The following is an 8187-nucleotide window of genomic DNA, read 5'->3' as shown; positions in this document are numbered from 1 at the left end:
CATTGTTCTATGGCTGCTATCTTGGTCAGGTCTCTATTTCAAAAGGGATTTTATTGTTAATGGAATCCCAGGTTAAAATAATCTGAATAAATAAAAGATACCTGGATCTTTTTGGATTTCTGGTTTGGCCAAATAAACTAACAACAATTCATTTTTCCAACCTTGTCCAACATCACAGAAGTGTCTAATACCCGAAACTTGTCCATTATAAAACTTCTTATTTTTTCTATGTCCAGAGCCTTAAGTGACCATATAATTAACCTTATTCTGCTGAACCTGCCATCAGTGATTATGTGATAAGTGCATTCCCTGTAAGAGCATTTTATTTTAGTATTACCTTTTAACAATGTATCATGAGGCGATGATAAACCTATGCCTGTAATTATGTTATTCATGCAGGCAGTTTGAATGTGATTAGATATCATGTTTTGCATGGACCTCACAATGAAGCCATGCTTGCTTTGAAGCAAGGTAGGAGTAGAATAAAAGCCGAAGGATGAATAGGAACACAGGTGTTATCCTAACACACAAGTTCGGTTCACCCTGAGATGGGGGAACATTCGGCCAACTCACCTATCAGGTAGGAGCCTGAGCTGGAATCACAACTCTCCATTTTGGAGCTAGCTTCTGAAATGGGTTTGGTGCTCTCTGCGTCGGTGACTATGTTGGAGGGAACACAGCATCTGGGCTTCCAGCTGAGTTAACTTAAGGCTCCTGGCAGGAGTTTGATTTGGAGTGACTGTGCTGGTGGAAACAGAACACGTCCCCACATTTCCGTGTGCTTCTGAATTACATGGTTTACTTCAGACAAAATTCTCTCTAAAACAGACTATGGAGACCTGTTGCTTAGAAACAATGGCTGCAGTCAGTTTATTTGTAGAGTTCTGCATTCTGGTTTCTTAGACGAATACAAGGAAAAAAAAAAACTACAGCCAATTAAAGAATTAGAAGACAATGCTGTTTGTATTCTATGTTCTAATTCTGAAAGTTTGTTTTCTTACATTTTCTAATCCCATAATTGCCTTAGGTACTTGTTTTCGTTTTAAATATGTCAATAGTTTTGTCATCATCATTATTTGACAGAGTTAACATATTTATCCATAAAAAGAGCTAAAATTCTTTCATTCTTCAAAAGGGGGCACAACAGAAAACATTAGAGAACCACTGGGCTATCAGGAGGCTATTCACAATGCCTGATGTACTGTTTTGTGTTAGCAGTGCATTTATGTACTTGCAGTGCGTTTCTTGGGCAGCTGACTGTTTTGCCTCTCTCTGTTCCACTCGGCTCTGCTACGCTAATTAGCACCTACACTGGTCCTAATCACCTTTATTCCGCAGCTGTGCTCCTGCCTTTTTTTACCAGTCTCCCATAGTCATACCATATTCTTCAAAGTCATTGTGTGAGTAGACCATCCAGCATTCTCTGTTTGCCTTGCATGCCTCTGACCCTGCATCGTCTTTGGATCATCCCTGTTTTTTCCTCACCCTTATCGGACTCTCTATTGGCCTAAGCTTTCTTGACCTACGGATCTGGCCCATGACCTTGCCTTCAGTCACGCACTCTGGATACCTCTGCCTGCCTCTTCCCATTCTGTATGACCCCTACGTGGACTATGAATTTCAGTTTGCAGCAGCCATGTTCACTGGTACTGTGAGGGCTTCTGCTTCCTCTTGGATACCTCCTGTACTCCGAGAAGGTTAGTGGCGTTTCAGTGCTCATCACATCTCACTAAATCTGTAGTGTTCTTAGCAGTTTTTTGTAAGCAAATGAAAGTCTTCCACCTTGTTGGAAAGTAAAGAAATATTTTATTTGTATCTACTTTGTCACATTGAAAGGGGGGATGTATGGTAAGGCTTTCAGATTGAAGAACACCGTACAAGCTATCAAGCATGGTGATGATGGTGTCATGCTGAGGGTCTTTTGGAGGACTTTCTCAAAACAGTTCAACTTAATCTCAAATCAACATCTAGACATCTTAAATTGGTTATGGAATGGATTATGGCAGACATGAAGTATTTGTGATTCTGATGAAGCCGCTCTAATGATCTTTACCATTGCATCATTGACAATGCTAACTGAATGCTTGCTGATGACTTAAAAAAGAGTGGGTTTTCTCAGACGATTTGCTCGGGGAAATTGAAACAAACGTTATTAAGGGTGCTGATTATGCACTAGAGATGTCAAAATATTTGATACTTTAATGTCATTACAAACAAAAACGCTAGCTTCAGCCAACCATGTCTAAGGAAAATAGAGTAAAATTCCCATATTATAACAGCTACATATTAAGTATGCCTGACTGTATAAGCTAATGTTATATGTTCAACCTTTTCGGCATCTTGGTAATTGACCATTACAGTTTCATCCCACTCCAGTATAAGTTTATGTCAGGTTGGCATGGCCGTAGAGGGCCATGCCAACCTGACTATTAGTTTTTTTGTTTGAAACAAACTAAAAACTAAGAATGAAGGAGCTAAATGTCCTGCATACAAGTTCCTTTGCAACTGTATTTGGTAGTTTTGTCCAAATCACAACAATGTATTGCAATTTCTAACCAAAACAATAACCATTCTACAGTATAAAGTAAGTAATCTATGTTACCTTATACACATGTAACAGTATGGAAGTTATGCAAACCGAGTATTGTGCTCAGACCCAACACAATTTTCTGTTCAACTATCATTACTAGTAGCAGTAATAGTTATATTTTATGCAATAGTTTACATAATTTCACCAGCCTCTCTTAAACACATTTAGAATGTCTTCTCTATTACATCATATCAGTCAGGGGTGATTACAGCTTGACACCTGATTGCACCCAGCTCTCACACTGTTGTGTTTTATGAGCAGAGAGGAAATGGTTGAAATTAACTATATGCTATTTGAAGATCAGAGTACTTTAAACCTAGGTATAGATCTTATTATGAAGCTTTTCCATACTGACGCCATAAAAAGGGCATAAAGCCTTGCGTTATTGTTTTATTTGCCCTGCCGAATGTAAAAAGACCCTTAGATAAAATGTTGATTGTCAAATAAATCTGAGCTGGTAATGAGTTAAACAGACAATTGAACAGCGCTAGCATCCAGCTGAATATTAATATACTCACCAATAGCCACTTGGTCGCTAGCAGAAGCTGAGAGAAATTCCTCGTGCATTTTTCTTCTGTCTGCACATTTTAAGGACAAAACATCTTCAGAAAGCTTCTTCCAAAGTTGACAGTCCTAGATATGCTATTTGTAGATTTGGTGCTGTTTGGTTGTTGTTTAAATATTCCTCCCTTGCTATTGCTGCATTCTGCTCACATCTGCTGCAACATGTCTAAGACTGGGTGTTTTATGGCTGTATCTCTGATAGATGGATGCTTACATGCATCCATGGTACATGGATTTTTTGCATGTTTTCAACAGACTATGCTAATATTATACTGTACTACTAGCATGGATATTAATAGACATGATTGAAACTTGTAACTTTTTTTCATTGGAACTACATAAATATTTTCAAGGCTTTTCAATGTGAAGGAAAAGTTGGAAATCAAAGATTATGTTTCTGAGCAAGAACATAGAACTCTAAAGCATAAAATGTGTTTTATAGACAATCTCTCATTTTGTTATCTTTCGCGATCAAAAATCCTCAAAATGCCAACCCCTACAAAAAACTTTTGACTTTGGAAGACCTATTCTGAAGCTGCCAGAAGATTCCTAGAAACTGCTCAAGGTGTTTTACCTCATTAAAAAGGTGGAAAATTTGTAGATGTACATAAACTAAACTTGTTACTAATGAATACATTTCCATCGACCAGATCTTCTAATTAATCATAAAACTGAATTCAAGGCATGCATTTGGATACATACCCTACCCTACTAGTAACTGTTGTGTTCTTGACTGCTTTGCTCCACAGGAAAGCAACACTTAATGGAAATTATTTTGTTTTTATTAAACTGCTGTTGAGTTGCCCCCTTCTTTCTGGTTTTGGACTAATTTAAATTAAATATTTTCAACATATTTTTATTTGTTTTTTTTTAAATAACTCTAAACCATTGTAATTTCAACACATGAAAATTGTTGACTCTAAAATCCCTAGTCAGAAGCATCAACACTTCTGAAATGCTCAACAGCACTTTGAATCGTCTTGTTATTGAAAAGTGTTTCATAAATAAACTTGTCTTGCCTAAACTTGCCTTACTTTTGATTAAACTATAAATGGCTGAAGTCCAGCTAACTGTTCTGCCCAGGTGCAATTCAGCACAATGTGCCCAATGTGTGTTAAAGGCACCAACTGTTAACTTTCCATGATGGAGTTAATTACCTGCTGTGTTTTCACATCGCTTTTCCAATTTCGCAAAGACGTTTTGGTTTCAATAACCCCCAGGAGAATCTGTTGAGAACATGGTGAGATGTGTTTGTTCCATTGCCAAGCCTGAATAGAGCATGAAAAAGCAGAACTTAATGAAATCCAGATGATTTGTGGGATTTTTTTTTTACAATCTCCACTTTTTATGACATAGCCCTCTTAAGAAAGCCCCCTTTATTACATAAATGAAAAATGGTAATTCTCCTTTTCTGATTTTTGACCAGCATACTAACACAAGATGATCCTGTTGTCCAATCCGATACTCTCATGTGGTTCAACACCCCAGGATAGAGGAAGGTCTACCACAAGTGTTCCTCCCACACAGATTTTTCAGATTCAGGCATGTGTTTTCGGAGATTGCTGTATCCACATAATTCATTGCCACCTTTCGGAGATGAGAAGGAAAGAAGCAGAAAAGACTTGTGTTTTCCAGTGAGCAACATGACTATGATGCTATAGCTATTCTACACATAGCTATCAAGCTGTGAAGGAGATGAATGAGTGTGAGCAAACGCTGTGGAAAGATGGGCTGTGTAAAGCAGTGGAAGCTCCGGCTCTGTTTACTGTGTTTGTAGTCACCGGGCCCACAGTCATTTGTCACAGTACTGGCGCATCGGCGTACAGTACAGCTCACAGCCCAGGCTGCTCTCTCATTCATCAAGTAGAAAGCTGATGAAAGACTTTTCACTCAAATTGGCCAGAACTGAATAAAGCCGTTGTGTTATTCCACACCGAGTGTCTTTTATCTTTTAATGAGGAGCTTGAGATGGCCCACATTGCTGCACCAGCCATCCATTTGCATAGAGGAAATACAATGGCAGAAAATATATATCATAAATGAGACATGTATGTGGAGTTTGGAGTTAAAAATGCTCCCTATATACAGACTGGCAGAGATAAGTTATGTACTGTGGGTAACAACTAGGCATCACTTATTTAGATACAGTGCTCTGTGAGCTATGAAATAATAAATTGCCTCCTTGTGTGTTTCTTTTTTTTCTCTTTTTCATCATATGGACTTAAATAAGTTCAAATTTTGAAAAGTAAAAGCTGAAGAAAAAAATAGATAGAGATAAAGATATTGTACAAGTAGAGAAGCAGTCGAAAAATGCCAAATAAAATCTGCCTCTTTGCAGTGTGACTAGCAACCTGTCCAGAGTGGAACTTGCCCTCTTCTCCAATGACCACTGGAGCAATTGGAACAATCATCCTGTTTAAGGTTACCCATGTTTCTCAATAGGGTCAGAATTCAGGCTTTTTTTCAGGAACTGTCCATCTGGCTATAGTAGCATGTAGCCATGCACATTTTTTTCTGTCCTCTAGCTGTACACTTTCTTCCTGCTCTAAGCACAAACTTTAGACTACATGTGATTGTATGCCACAGGGATGTGGCTAAAATTACCTTAAAAACTAAGATTGAAATCTCAATGAAACCAAAAATATAGAAATAAAGACAAATAAGAAGATCTTTGAACCTTTTGCACAGTACAACAGACAACGCTAATACAATATTGATATTGTTAATGGAAAAAAATCTAATTTTATTCTGCTATAAATAATGGAAAGTAATGAAAGGCAGACTTAAAACAAATACTCGCTACTGCAGAATTTTCAGGTGAATGTCTTTCCATTGTATGCCTTTATCTATCAAGAGAGATGCTTTCAGTCTGAAATCCTTTTTGCAGAGGTCACTCATTTTTGCAGAGGTCACAGGCCCGGGGCTCCGTTTACCCTCTGCAGGCTCTTCCATGATCAAACGAGAATGAAGTTATCGTCAGTGTATCTCTAACAAACAGTCACAGTATCAGGATACGGTAGCTGTTGTGTTTGTTGGAAGAAAAGATGACGGCGACACACACAGTTATGTCTTTAAAATAGCAGCGCCCACATTCTTCTTTGCAAATTTAAACATTTACTGCATTTAACTGAGGAACGCTTGAAACTAACTTTCTTGTAAATGTGAATTGATAATAAGCAGCGTTCCCACTGTTTTGGACAACTGCTTCACATCCGTGCAGCATGCAGTCAACAACTTATGGAACCTCCTTTTGGTATTGCAGCCCGGGATAATCGGACTACAGTCCATAAATCCTGTGCATTTCTTAGTTTTTACCTCAAGAACAGTTTATCTGATGTCACCCCACAGGTTTTCCCTTGGATTAAGATCCATAGATTGGGCTGGCCGCTCTATGATGTTAATCTACTTGGTCTGGCAACATAATTAATTAATTAATTAATTTCACTTTATTTTGGTAAATTAACAACATCACAAAAATAAGCAAAGCAAAAATAAAAATAATACTTTACTTTACAAACTCATAATTTATCAAAAAATGGAATAGACTGAAGCCAAGGTTTATACTGGACTCAGCAGCCTACAGTAAAAAATACAATAAAAAAGATAAATAATAATAATAATAATAATACCTTCTGTCCATATACATACATACCTATTTATATTTAAGGACGCACGTACATATATACTTTACTTACATACATGGTTACACAATACATACTTGCGTCTACATATCAGTATAAGATTTTATAAGCTAACATTTTAATACTCTTCTAAAGCTCACCAAAAAAAGTACATAATTTGAGGTCATCATTCTGTTCATTCCACAATTTCATGCCAATAGCTGAAACACATCCAGATTTTGCCTGACTTTTCTCCTTAGCATGTTCAAATATTAACAAACCTCATAAATTATATTTACTGTCTCTTAACTTAAATAATTTCTGAATTCCTGAAGGAAGACTTTTGTTCATTGCTTTATACATTATTTCCAGTATTTTAATATATACAATGTCTTTAAATATTAAGGTATTACTTTGAATAAAACGTTTATTAGTTGGTTCATGATATCCCACTTTGATAATAAACCTAACTAATATGTATGTCAATGTTTTATTTGCATTTCCCCATATTTCTGAGCATTATGTCAAATATGGCATAACCGAGGAGGAGTATATAATATACAAGCCTTTTACATGTATTAAATATTTTATTTTAAACAATAGTCCAATAGTTTTTTGCAATTGTATCTCTAATATGTTCAACATGAGGCTTCCAACTAAGCTTGTTGTCTAGAATAATCCCTAAAAATGTTGCCTCTTCCACATATGGTTGTTTTCTCATAATTTCTGAAGCTTCTGCAAGACAAATAAAAAAGTAGGTGTGTAAAGATACACATAAGCACAGTGGTGTGGTTGTTGACAGGCTTGTCTGAGTATTTTAAAAAACTGTTGTTCTGCTTTGATTTTCACACACAACCCTCACTTAGGTTTACAGAGATTGGTCAGAGAAAGAGAAAATCTCCCGTCAGCTGTGAGAGGAAAATGCCTTTTGAATGTCAGACGTCGGAAAAAAAAAATGGGTAGACTGGTTTTGGGATGATAGACTGGCAGCAGTGGCTCAGATGATCACTTATTACAGCCCAGGTATCAGGAATAGCATCTCAGGACACACTTGGAGCAGCAGGTGCCACTCTCTATATTTCACAAAGGCTGAACAATATTGTACAATAACAGATTGGAAAAATGTTGCCTGGTCCATTGAGCCTGGATTTTAGCTTCTAAATTGAGATTATGGGGTCAGGATTTAGGAACATGAAAGCTTGACTCCATCCTGCCATGTATCGCTTGTCCGAGCTTGTAGTGGTGAAGTATGGTGTGGAGGAGATTTTTCTAGCACACTTTTTGGCCCCTAGGATCATCGTTTATTGATACTGACTTTATCCATACCTATGAGATGACAGAGCCACTCATCTTCTGATGGCTGCCTCCAGCGTGATAATGCATCATGTCACAAAGCTCAAATAATCTCAACTG

The 8187-nt window shown here is 37.2% G+C and overlaps 1 long non-coding RNA gene across 1 annotated transcript; it reads right to left on the bottom strand.

Moving 5' to 3' along the window:
• Positions 1-695: 695 nt before the first annotated feature.
• On the bottom strand, positions 696-4383 carry LOC118567315. Its single transcript, XR_004933600.1, has 3 exons — positions 4312-4383; positions 3109-3168; positions 696-739 (listed from the first exon to the last, which is right to left on the bottom strand). It is a non-coding gene; the product is annotated as an uncharacterized LOC118567315 (long non-coding RNA).
• Between the last annotated feature and the right edge of the window lie 3804 nt (positions 4384-8187).

Source organism: Fundulus heteroclitus, chromosome 20, assembly GCF_011125445.2.
Source record: "Fundulus heteroclitus isolate FHET01 chromosome 20, MU-UCD_Fhet_4.1, whole genome shotgun sequence".
Taxonomy (NCBI): domain Eukaryota; kingdom Metazoa; phylum Chordata; class Actinopteri; order Cyprinodontiformes; family Fundulidae; genus Fundulus; species Fundulus heteroclitus.
This window is presented reverse-complemented; position numbering and strand designations above follow the sequence as displayed.